Source organism: Anguilla rostrata, unplaced genomic scaffold (assembly GCF_018555375.3).
Source record: "Anguilla rostrata isolate EN2019 unplaced genomic scaffold, ASM1855537v3 scaf1135, whole genome shotgun sequence".
Lineage (NCBI taxonomy): Eukaryota > Metazoa > Chordata > Actinopteri > Anguilliformes > Anguillidae > Anguilla > Anguilla rostrata.
This window is the reverse complement of record NW_026986466.1, coordinates 1-13,129: the sequence shown is the minus strand read 5'-3', so window position 1 is coordinate 13,129 and position 13,129 is coordinate 1. Positions and strand designations below refer to the sequence as shown.

The following is a 13,129-nucleotide window of genomic DNA, read 5'->3' as shown; positions in this document are numbered from 1 at the left end:
CCAGGAAGAGTGGAAAAAGTCTCTGTGTTGACCAGTCGTCTGTTCCTGACATCGACTAGCAGGCCGTTAGCACACAGGAAATCTGTGCCCAACAACGGAGTGGACACAGACGCCAGCACGAATACCCACTGGAAATGTCCATCAAAACACAGGTCCACTGCTCGTTTGCCAAAAGTGCGAATTGTGCTGCCATTAGCTGCCTCTAGAGGTGGTCCACGGTCCCCAGACAGCACAGCCAACGTAAACACAGGGAGGACGCTGACCTGCGTGCCCGTGTCGCAGAGGAAACGCCGCCCAGAGACAGAATCTGTGATGCAAAGCAAACTACTAGCCTTGCCGACACCCACTGCAGCTAATGGGTGCCGGCCTTGCCGTTTCCCGGCACAAAGGAGCGTGGTGGGCGGCACTTCTTAGCACGTGGACCAAACCTTGCATGGAAGTAGCAAAGGCCCGGTGTGGGTTGGTGTTGGGCAGCGGCGATGACATTAGCCTTGTTAGCCGGCGGGAGCTTGAGAGCAATGGCTTGCGTTGTAATCTTGCGTGAAAGGAAAACTCCGGAATCGTCCGAAGAAACGTCAGGGTCACCAATGTAGGGTTTTAATGAAGGAGGTAAGCCGTTCGGTGTTCAGGAAATGACAAAATGGCAAAATCCGCTTTAGTAGCACAAACTGAATACGTGTCTCTCGCCACTTTCCTAGCTCTCCGAGACCAGCTAAATCAATGAATGAACTCACGTCACCTCTCTGGTGCGTCTCCTAAAAGCGTCCGGGCGCTACAGGGAATTCTGACTGACAGTCCTAGTGATCTCCGCAGTACCTCATTACTGTCCATCTGTTTCTCATATTTAAGCTCCTGCACACAATAGTTTCACCTTACTGGTGTCCTTGAAAAGCAGGTCCAAATGGACATATGATCCTAGTGGCTTTATTGTGCAGCAAAAATGTAAGACTGAAATGTGCATCCATATGCATTAGTAACCAAATGTCTGAAACATTGTCCTTTTCTGTACTTACAGGGATAACGTTTTCATTAGAACTTGACAGCACTGAAACTGAAATATTCTTTCTGATTATCACACGTTCTGCATATGGTTTTTCAGTAGGTAAGTTGCCATTTAAAATAATTAATAATAACCAATACCAAGCCTGTACGGGTAGTGCACAGAAGTATAAACTGTTGGGTAAATGAAGGACAACAAATATGTGGCTGTCACATCCATGTGGCTCATCAAGTTAATCAAGTTAATTATTTATTGGGTTAGTGTGTCAAAATCCAGTCCTGGTGGGCTGCAGTGTCTACTGGTTTTTGGTGTGTTTCAGCACCAGTGATTCACTTAAGCTGTTAATTGGCTAAATAATCTACACACCTTGTACTGAAGGCCTTAACTGGCTGCTGACTGAATGGAAACCACAAATACCTGCTGGCACTGCAGCCCTGCAGGACTAGAGTTTGACACCACTGTGCTATTGTGATGTCAGCATTATAATGATGAGGGAAAGACATCCCAACCGCAGGGTAACAGATGAAAGCTCATATTCCAGATTTGTGAGGTCCATGCACTTATTCAAAGTGAAAAGTGTACAGGCTATGGACTACTGAACAGTGGCAAAATGCTACCAACCTAACTAACTACATCTGGGCACTGATTTCCACCAGGAAACGGTTTTGGTTGCTCCATAATGGTGTATTTTCGGTACATTTATCTGGCATGGCTTGGGTGAACAGCCATCGTTAGAAGGCACACTTAATGGCAGTCTTTAATGGTACAGAGTTATTATCTTCACGCTATGTTAATTTAATTTTCCTGCAGAAAAGGGTATCTCTGTAGATTAAAAATACCCCTGGAAACAGATCATGAGTAGTTTTATGCCATGTCTTCAGGGTTATGTGCAATTGAAATGATCATATAAAGTCAATCCATTATAGACAGTGGATTGAGGAGCACGGCACTGACATTATTCATATGTCACGGCCATCTCAGCCACCAAATCTGAACCCAGTTGAGCATTAATGGCATATTCTCAAAGAATTCCAGAGACAGATTTGTCTACTTCCCAACAGAGCATGTAGAAGTTGGTTGACTTTCATGGACGAAATGTGGCACATTCCGAATTCAAAATAATGATAGATTGTGAAGCACACAGGACATGCTTCTGGCCCAAAACTGGCTTTGATTTGTGTTTCAACCCTTTGTGTTTTCCATGGCTGTGAATACTGGCAACATCAGGTGTTCCTGTTGACCATTAACAGCAGCACCGCTCCTTCTGGTTTTCTGGTTCCCAGTTCACTCCCATTCATATTTGAAATGTTGCTGAAATTAATCTTTCTAAAACACGAACTACAGAGAATAATAGGTTGATGAAAGAGAGGACAAATGTCAAACGGTCCCAAGTTTTTGAATATCTGATTTATTTTCAATGTTTTACTGCCTTGTAACAGAGAAAGAAGACCCGGAAAACATTATTTTACTTAAGCAATGTATCATTTAACACGATAATGGATGTGAATATTTTTAAAAATCGAACTACGGCTTCCTGTATTTCTACGCAGTAATAACCAGTCCGAAAATATTAAAATCTGTAGCTAAGATAAACCTGAAAATAGCTTATCAGCTTGAAAAACTTTGGACCATTTGATGTTAGTACTCTTTTATCAACCTATTATTCTCCCTAGTTTGTGTTTTAAAACGATTAATTTTGGTGACATTAGTGGTCATCAGGGACTACTGATGTTGGCAGTAGGTCTATGCACGCAATACAAATACAATGGGGTAAATCTCTGCAAAATTACTTGTGTTATACCAAAGTGAAATATCCCTTTGATATCAATACCATGTTCTATTAAAAACAGATTAGCTGTATTTCATGGCTGAAAATTGAAACCTTTTAAAATAAAACTTAAATTATAACATTGGTCATTTAAATTTTTTCAGTATTGTCGACATATCCTATGAAAAGACCAAAACTGATGATATTTTGCTGCAACTCTCAATAAATGTATCCTGCGAACAATAGATTATCATCATGATGATGTTTTTGTAGGCCGACTCAGATGGGGTTCCCTCTGAAGATTTCCAATGCTTTTTTCCCATAGGGATTTTGTTTTCTGTAGAAAATAAGGTCTGTGGTGAACATAAGCCTAAGAGAGTTTCATGTTTTGTTCTGCAAGATAAATTACATCCATTAATATCTCAACGAAGCAGTTATGTGTTTTTTAAAAGTAAGTTGCAAACAAGTTGCTATGTTGAAACCAGTGGCGGCTGGTGATAAAAATATTTGGGGGGGGCGCAGTTTTGGGGGGGACAAACAAACTGAAGCAGCACTTCATAGCTCAGCAAAAAATAAAATAAAAAAATAAATCTAAAAACACAACACACTGTAATGTTGCCTAAACACTGGCCAGTAGCCCTACTTGAACATATTTTGTCCTCCTTAATAATATAAAATAATATGTAGAGATGACAAAATGCCAATTTCACCTACATCACCTAAAGTTACCAACAGGCAACAGCTCAATTTCTAAATATGGAACTACGGAAGTCATTTTTACTGCCACTGTTACATTTTATGAAATCATAAAAAGAGTAGGAAAATATTAGCTAACTCCAAGGTCATTTATACTGCCTTCTGCTGCCATCTGGTGGACAAAATGTGAATATGTGAATGCTGAAGTTTAAAGGAGGCAACAAAATTCATCAACCCACGGAATATCCCGGGATTATCGGAGCACTCACTCTCATCATGGCCACGCAAAGCCAACTCAAAGGCTCCACAAAATTTCACACAGTCTATTATTCTGGACAGGTTGTGTCGATTTTGTCACCTGTTCGTTGTGCTTTCTAATGCCAATCCTGTAGCGTTCATCTAGCTGTTCAGCAGTGCTAAGCCTGCCAAAAAAATTACTCATACTACTGTCTAGATGGCTGCGGCTGCTTTCGTGCCGTTTACATTTTTCAGAAAGATGTTATAGGTCTTGTACCCCCGTCATTGTCCACAACGCTTCGGTGCCAACACTTTGAAATAGCAAACAGGGAAAGCAATAAAAGGCATTCCTTACACCACATCCAGTTAGCCAACTCCGTTTGTCATAACAAGAGTGGGAGAAGCCCCGGGTGTAAGCTCGTCCTCGATCACTTGCCTGCTGCTGAATTTGTAAATCGGGTCGGTCCGGTCAAAGCTCCTTTATCCTCTTTTTTTATTCCAATGAACGCCTTGTGAAAGGGCGTTTTTGTAAGGAAATAACCAAATTGTCTTTGATTTCCGCGGTTCCACTTGAAGTTGCCATCTCCTGAAGTACCGGTCAGCTAGCTAAGGAGCAGGAGTGACAGTCGCGCATCCGTAGTTATATTAATGGCGGGTGTGAACATGAAAGATAGCGTCAAGAATTGTCCAATCACATTAGATTAAAAAACATAAAAACAATACCAATTCGCTGCCAATAAATGTATGAGTGTCTGGGACACAGAGAGCTGCGCCCCATGGAAAATCTGAAGCAACCATTCAGAGAGCAGCCTCAGGTCACCTGCTTGCCAAAAGTTGAAGGATTTACATACACACTCATTCGGCCAGCGCCCTTCACCCAGGAAGTATATGTATTCACACAGAAATTAACCAAATACAATTTGATTTTGGAACCAATTTTTAATGAATGCTGACAGGCACTGACAGACTACCAGGCGCATTGTACGAGTAAACTATTTTTATTTTATAATTATTTTGCATTAGGGGGGCGGCGCCCCAGCACCCTACATTAAAGAACCGCCACTGGAATGGTTGTCATGCGCAGGCAGTCTAGTGTGGAAACATGGGTGGCGGTTGCCGGAATGTGATCGTTGTTGCAGTTTCAAGAACATAACATGACAACAAGAACAGACCATCGTCCCAACAATGCTTTCCATTTTCCTGACTAAATTGTACCAAGTGCTCTGATTACCTACAGACTAGATAGTATCTAACACCTTATCAACCCTGTTCTTGAACATCCCTGGAGTTTCTGCTTCTACTACGTGACCAGGCAGGCTATTCCACACATTGACCACTCTCCGCGTGAAAAAATTCTTCCTGTCTATACCTTTTGCTAATTTTCATTTATGTCCCCTCGTTCTAATAGCAGAACGTAACCTGAAGAATCTCTTGTAGTTCACTTTGTTGATCCCCTTTATGAATTTAAAAGCCTCAATCAAATCACCCGTCTCCTTTTGCTAAACTTAAAGGGATTAAGCATCTTACCTCTTTCCTCATAGCTGTTAGCTTTACCAGGAATCAATTAGGTTGCTCTTCTTTCAACCTTTTCCAGAGCCTCTATATCTTTCTTGTAGTACGGTCCCCAGAACTGCGCACAATACTCCAAGTGAGGTCTAACAATTGTATTGTATAAGTATAATTTCCTTGGATTCATACTCAATACTTCTGGCTATACATCCCAGCATCCTGTTGGCCTTTTTTACTGCTACAGCACAGTGCCTAGAACTTGAAAGGCATTTATCAACCATTGCTCCCAAGTCTTTTTCAAATTGAGCACATTCCAACTTTGTTCCTCCCATGAAGTAATCCTGCCTAATGTTTATATTTCCCACATGTAGAACTTTACATTTGGCTATATTAAATTTTATTTGCCAGGTTTCCACACACTCATGGATTTTATTTAAATCTTCTTGGATTACTTTAGTAGATTTCAAACTATTAGCTGGGCCTCTCAGTTTTGTATCATCTGCAAATTTGACTAATGTACTTTCTATGTCCCTGTCAAGGTCATTGATATAAATGAGGAAGAGCAGTGGTCCCAGCACCGATCCACTTTCAATAGTTCAATGCTCAGATAATATTCCTCCTACCAGTCTTTGTGTTCTACCCTCCATTCTGAAATATGTCCTCCAATTCCTACTGTCTTTATTTTACCAACAAGTCTCTCATGTAGTACCTTATCAAATGCCTTTTGGAAGACTAAGTATATAGTATTATAAGCCTTGATATAATCAAAACACTTGGTAGCTTGTTCAAAGAATACCAGAAGGTTTGTCAGGCATGACCTTCCCTTGCGAAAACAATACTGGTGATCCCTTGTCTCTAATGATAGATTCCAGTATTTTACATGCGATGCAAGTAAAACTGACCGGCCTGTAGTTTCCTGGATCAGTATGGTCCCCTTTCTTATATCTTGGAATTGTATTACCAGTCTTATTACCATTATGTTTCCAGTCCTCAGGTATTTCTCCAGTTTCTAAAGACTGTCTAAAAATAACTGCCAGTGGTTTAAAGATGATCTCACCTAACTCTTTGAGTACCCTTGGGTATATGCCATCAGGGCCAGCTGCCTTATTTGTCCTTAGGTATTGTAATTTATTCAGTACATCTCAATATCTGCCAAGACATTCCGAGTTCTGAATATGCCTTCCAGTCTATTATAATTTTGCAACTTGTTTGCAGCTAACTCTTTTAAAGCACAAAACTGCTTCAAAATTTTTGGTTCAGATATTAAGGGGAGTAATTTATCTCGTAGAACAAAATGTGAAACTCTCTTAGGCCTACATTTACCACAGACCTTATTTTCTGCAGAAAACGAAATCCCTATGTGAAAACAGCATTGGAAATCTGCCGAGGGAACCCACGGCTCAAAGATGCAAACTCACTTCCGTGTTTTAGGTCTACAAACTATAAAACTGTATTGTCCATCCAACGCTGATATACCGGAAACTGTAAAACGGAGAAGCAAAAAAGAGAGACATCCTGTTGCTTTGGTCAGCATAATTCCCATTACGAAGAATCTGGCCTTTGTATTTTTTACTGAAACAACTCTATAAAGTCATAACGTTCGCTTTTTTGATATGTGGAAAGTAGTTTGGCGTGGCATAAAAATTCTGAAAATAGGCCTCTTCGAAATTAATTCATCTGCTCCAGTTGGAAGTAAATTTGGTAAAAACAATGCTGGCTGTATGTTTTGTGACAATAAGTTTTATTTTCTAAAAATGAAAATATGTCTTCCTGAGCTAATGTAACGACTTGAGCGCACAACTGAAATGAATGCCTTTCCTGGTTGAACACTAAATGTAGTAAGAAAATGTTGAGAAGTACTGAGAGTTGGACATAAAACATTTTCAGTTTAGGTATTTTCATAGGATATGTTGACTATACTGAAATTGATATTCTTGGTGTACTTAGTGATCTTTCATTAGTAATAATTAAGGTCTATTATTTATTACTTATATTTAAAATAAATGTATGTAGTAAATCAAAGAGATTCACCTGTATCTGTTTATAACAGACATCTTTATTGTGTTCCTTTCTGTTTTTCAGTGTTCATTTTTTGGTTTCTTCGACCGATTTTTTATGATATACGGAAATTATTGGAAAGTGTTGTTCCCAAAAAGTATTACTGTAAGTATAACTTGCTACTCATACTGTTTTGATTTGTAATGAGAATGTTGAATCCTTGCCATTCATATGAGTAACTCTGGAACAACGAATCATGTGTGCACATACAGTGTGTGTGTGTGTGTGTGTGTCATGGTCCTGCGTTCCTGTCTGCGTTTTCCCTGTTGGGCTGCCAGATGGCGGCACTCCTGTTTTGTGTCCTGCTCCCCCTGTGTTAATTGTATGATTGTTTCCAATTGTCTAATCATTGTTTTCTGGCTGTCTCGTTTTCCCTTCCCCTTCCGTGGCCTGATTGTTCATGGTGCCCTCCTGTGTCTCGTCAGTGTGGTCTATTTAAGTTGCCCTCTTCCTTGACTCAGGTGCTGGATTCTTGCGGTATGTCTGCTTGTTCTGTGCTCCCCTCCTCAAATCTGCTCCATGCGTTCCGGTCTATGTTCTGGTTTCCTTGTGTTTGTTCCCTACTTGCGTATGTTTCAGACCCTTTGTACCTGCCTGCGTTTTTTACCTGCTTGTGGTTCGTTCTGATTGTTTGTTCCTGAGATCTGTTTTGTTCCCGCCTATGTTTTTGACCGGTTTGTGTTTCTTTCTTTGTTTCCGCTTGTGTGTTTCTGTGCGTTTCTGCCGTTTGTTTTCTGTACTAGTGTAGTTCTGTTCTTTATTTTTTTGTTCCTAAGAATATTTTGAGTTTGTTGTTTTGCCCTTTGTGGCCTTGCCTGTTCCCTGTGTGTGTTTGCCTTTTTGTGTTAGTAAAATCTTTGTTAATTTTCCCTTTTTGAGTTTCGTGTTTTCCTTCCCCCACTCTGCGCCTGGGTCCCAGCACCCGTACTGTCACAGTGTGTGTGTGTGTGTGTGTGTCAGAGTTGGAAATTAAAAGTCCAGGATACTGAAATTTATGAATTATATGCTGATGTGTTGTTTTAATACATTATTGCATTCACAAATGGCTGAGGGGTATTTTTAAATTATTCTTGCAAAAAAAAAAAAACATACAAAAAAGCCTGTGCTGAAATTTGCTTGCTTTCTCCCATTTCGAAACTCCAGGTTTTCAGTGTGTTACTCCAGGGTTAACAGGGTGTTAGTTAGTGTGTAACAAAAACCTTAATCCATTGAAATCGTTTCTACATGTAATATGACGCGCTTGCCACTTGTGCGGGTAAGGCAAGCTAAGTCAAAAATGCCTAAGCATTGCTCCTTTTCTGGATGTGGAGAAAGCAATACCCTTTTTTCTTTTCACAAAAATGAATCATCCAAGAAATGGGTTTTAAGTGTTATAGTCATAAACTGTGTAGCAATAGCTTCTGTTTAAATAGTCATTTAACTAAGGGTGAATTCACCCAATGTGAGAGTTGGCTGCGTGTGGGAAAGACATTGTTGTGCTGACTGGAGCTAGTAACCTCACTAATTAATTGGCGTACATTCTAATAAAGAAGTGTCTTCAACTAGTAGTATCTAGGTGGGAGAGAGTTTCTCTGATCCATTATGCTGCATTGTTGTGAGCACTTACGTTTTTCCCGGAGCTCTAAGAGTATTATTCGAGTTAGAGCCGGAGAGGGAGGACTAGTACATGAATACTATATTCGGCAAGTGAATGTTTTATTAATGGTGACCTATGCAAAAATGACTCGAACGACTCGAAAACTCGATTCTTTTTTATGTTCTGACTCGAATGTACGGATTCATTTTAATGAATCAAACTTCACAACACCAGTGCTAGGCGTACCATTTGGGCCTTTCTACAGTACGCTTGCTTTAGCTAACTACATAGCTTGCAGTGCATTAGCCAGCAGATTAAAATGGGTAATAATGTCCAATGCAGATCTTATGTTATTATTCATTTGCATTGAACCTTTTCAGCTGTACTTTTTTTACTTTTATTTTTAATTAAGAAATACCAGTATTGAGGGTGGAGGTGTAGACTCTCACACCATATGCCACTAGTTAAACCAAACACTGTGGCAAGCCTATTTTGGTGTAGGTTTCTTATGTTACAGGTTAATAACCCAGACAATAAACCTGCCGAACATCATTTTATGAAGATGTCTCATTGCCATCCTTCATTGCCAGAAAAGAATAATGATAGAAAAATAAAATAAATCCAGTAAATATAACATGTTTTTTCTGACTTAATGCCAACACATTTTCTTTCAGATTTACGTGACGATGTCCCTGATGTGCTTTTTTTCATTCTTAAAAGAACACTCTACCTTCTATTTCTGATCATCCTTTTAGAAAAGGATAAAGGTATGGAATTTGGTATTTGTTGATATATTAATAGTCATTGAATTATTTTGTTGTTCTTGATTGATTGAACTTAGTCTGCTCTGGTGTATTGTACATGGCTTAAGACTGGCTGAACATTTTTCATAATGGGCATATGTGTACATGTACAGGACTGGGAGAAGTACTGGGGAAAATCACATTGTATTTATTTATCATTACACATGATTGCATTTTCCTTGCTACATCACATCTCCACAACTGATGCGAGAGTGTAGATGAGCACAAGCTCTCCTCGGAATCTCACCAGCTGCTTCTTTTCACACCGCGGCCCATAAGCCAAGCTTTGCACAGACATGAGTCAGAGGAAAACACTTGTGCAGCTTTAGCAAGCAGATCACAGGTTTATGATTAACCAGTAGGGGTCATGAGAAAGCATTGTGGATCCTAGCTGACTGAACCATCCCCAAAATTTGGCTTATTCCCCCACTAATTATGCATCACCTTGTTGGGCCATCGGCACAGTTGGCATTCAGTCCGCAATCCTGGGGCTCATCCATGCACTAGAATAGAGCCTTAAAAGATACCCAACCATGGGGCCTATCCAGGCTGTAGAACGGTGACTGAACAGATACCAGACCATGGGACTCATCCATGCATTAGAACAGTGACTTAATGAGATGAGCCACCCGACACCCCGATGATTACATTTATTTACAAAAGGAATGCCTGCCCTTTTTTAATATTTTTAATTATTAGAAGAGGGTGACAGGCTCACAGGGTGCCATGGCAGGGGATCGGACCCACACGGGGATTCATCCTACAGACTGCACCACACATCTCACCCCCATTATTACATTATTAATCACTGCACAGACTGCAGTCTGTTAAAATACACATGACATTATCAACCAAAATTTTCAGTCCTGGAAAAAACACTGTTATTAACTTCATTAGCTCTTTTTTTGTTTAATTAAAAATGAATGCAAATATTGAAATAATTTTATTATCTTTTTCATAACTTTAATGAACTGATATTTGTGTTACTGCAGAATACCCGGCACTGATGTCTTTCATTGCATTCCTCTACATCCTGAATGCAATACAGGAATTTAAGCACAGGAGTCATTTCCCTGGTACAGTATCATTATAATATCAATGCATTTTAATCATTGATTATGCAGCTTAATAGACTTTCAACTGGTTTTAAATAATATTTTGTTGAAACACACAGCCAGTCTGAATTTTTCATTTAACGGACTTCCCTTTGTTTTTATAATTTAACTGAAATTAATAAATATGACTTAAGAAACAAAACATTTTTTTCTGTATCAGGAGTAACCATAAAACCAGAAAAAAATTTTTTTAATCAGTTTGTGTTTTGAACTATTTTCATGCAAGTAAAAATGAAAATAGTTCAAAAAGCATGGCAAGATTTTTTTGCCTTAGTCTTACATACTTACTAAAACAGGCCTCATTGCTTTTCAGCTGTTCTTCATATCCTAGTATATGTGTTTGGTTCTGCTGTCCTAAGTGTCCTTAATTCAGCTGCTCTAGCAACAGAAGTAATTCTGAAAGCAGGTGAGTACAGTAAACACCATTTTACATCTTAATGAAAACATCTGAGGTGATTACTTCCTTTTCTGTGAGTATTCTGATCTAAAAATTTATACCTACTGCCTAATTTACATTGTATTTTGTACCACCCACACATTCATAGGTGTTAAATGCCAATTTTAAACATGACCACTTCTGATAAATGTGACTGCACATGTGCTAACTCTAGAAATCACAAGACCAAACTGGGGGATTCTCTGTAAGGGTTTTTGTAAACGCGTGTTTACTTTCAGAAAATGGGGAACGAACTGTGGATCTTCGGTTGATCATCTTTCCCCTTGAGTCTTTCTTTTTGGCCTGTTGGCTAGTTTTACAGATCTATGCATACTGTAAGTATTTGGAAATATTACATATTTGGTAAATATCAAATATGGCTGATACTCACATATAACTCAGATTCCTTCAAATTACAAGAACATTATGCACGTGTAAATGGAATGTTGTCATATTTTGGTAAATGTTGACCATCTTTGTTACTTTCTTAAATGCAGGTATGCAGACTAATTATGAGTATGATTATCTGTTACAAATCCAACTAGGCTGTATATCTTAATACATTTTAAGCCTGGTTGTACAAAATAAGTTATAATGTAAAACCTTTAAAATGAGCGGTATTGTATCTCGATCTGTAAGTTCCTTTCGCTGTTTGTGGTAACACTGCCATTTCATTTTACCTTAGAATGAAAAAAGAGTTGAAGCTCATTTTCCTGAGCTTCAAAACAAAAAGCCAGTCATCGACATCTCAGCAAAATCAGGTGTGTAGTGATAGGAGAAGTGCTGAGGCAGTTAAAAAGCATTTTTCTTTCCTAAAATAGCTGTGCAATCTCCTAATGTTGAGGCTGCCATTGCTAGTACCATCATCTATTGTTGCTTGAAGAAATGAAATTTCTGAGTCTCCAGTACTGCTTGGAGTGCAGCACTTCTGTAGTTATTTAATGTGGTTCAGTTTCCAAACCAAGCAATTGGCCCTGCCAAACAGGATACAATTACAATATTTTTTATTTATGTTTTAGGAGAGCAGTCAGTCTGCACTTTTTTCTTCACTTTATTAAGACAGGGGTCAGCAGAGAGGGTTATAGAGAGGGGGCAACAGAGTGGGGTACAGACAGGGGGCAGCAGAGTGTGTTACAGGCAGAGGGTAGCAGAGGGGGCAACAGAGTGGGGTACAGACAGGGGGCAGCAGAGTGGGGTACAGACAGGGGGCAGTAGAAAGGGTCACAGACAGGGGGCAGCAGAGAGGGTCACAGACAGGGGTCAGCAGAGAGGGTTACAGAGAGCGGGAAGCAGAGGGGGTTGTAGACAGGGGCAGCAGGGAGGGTCACAGACAGGGGCAGCAGAGAGTGTTACAGACAGGGGCAGCAGAGAGAGTCACAGACAGGGGTCAGCAGAGAGGGTCACAGACAGGGGTCAGCAGAGAGGGTTACAGACAGGGAGCAGCAGAGAGGGTCACAGACAGGGGTCAGTAGAGAGGGGTACAGACAGGGGGTAGCAGGGTGCAGTAGAGAGTGTTACAGACAGGGAGCAGCAGAGAGGGTCACAGACAGAGATGGGACGACAGTACAGAAAGTCCCACAGCTGGGAATCGGAACCCCAGCAGCTTAGAGGTATTTAGTATTCAGATCAAATACCTGAACTACAGTTTTAATTCACTAGGGAAGCACACATACACATTGTTAATGGGGGGATATTGTTCTCACAAATATACACTATCACCAGTTGGAAAATATAGAGTGGGAATGAGACAGAAGTGCAACTATTTCAGGTTTTAACTACGCTGCCAGTATTTTAAGTAATTTATGGTTTCAAATTAATACAAAACAAAAGAGACAATCCTGCAACAGACTTGAATCAATGTGTACTTGAGTGCATCTCTTTGAATATTCAGATTGTCCGACTTCCCAAAAATTTATGTGTAGGTTAAATAT

General features: G+C 39.9%; 1 long non-coding RNA gene across 1 annotated transcript; it reads left to right on the top strand.

The window, feature by feature from the left end:
* Nucleotides 1-887: 887 nt before the first annotated feature.
* LOC135247196 (uncharacterized) lies at nucleotides 888-11,688 on the top strand. The gene is made up of 6 exons (XR_010328123.1): nucleotides 888-1,102; nucleotides 7,293-7,373; nucleotides 9,519-9,611; nucleotides 10,640-10,723; nucleotides 11,076-11,168; nucleotides 11,438-11,688. It is a non-coding gene; the product is annotated as an uncharacterized LOC135247196 (long non-coding RNA).
* Nucleotides 11,689-13,129: the final 1,441 nt, after the last annotated feature.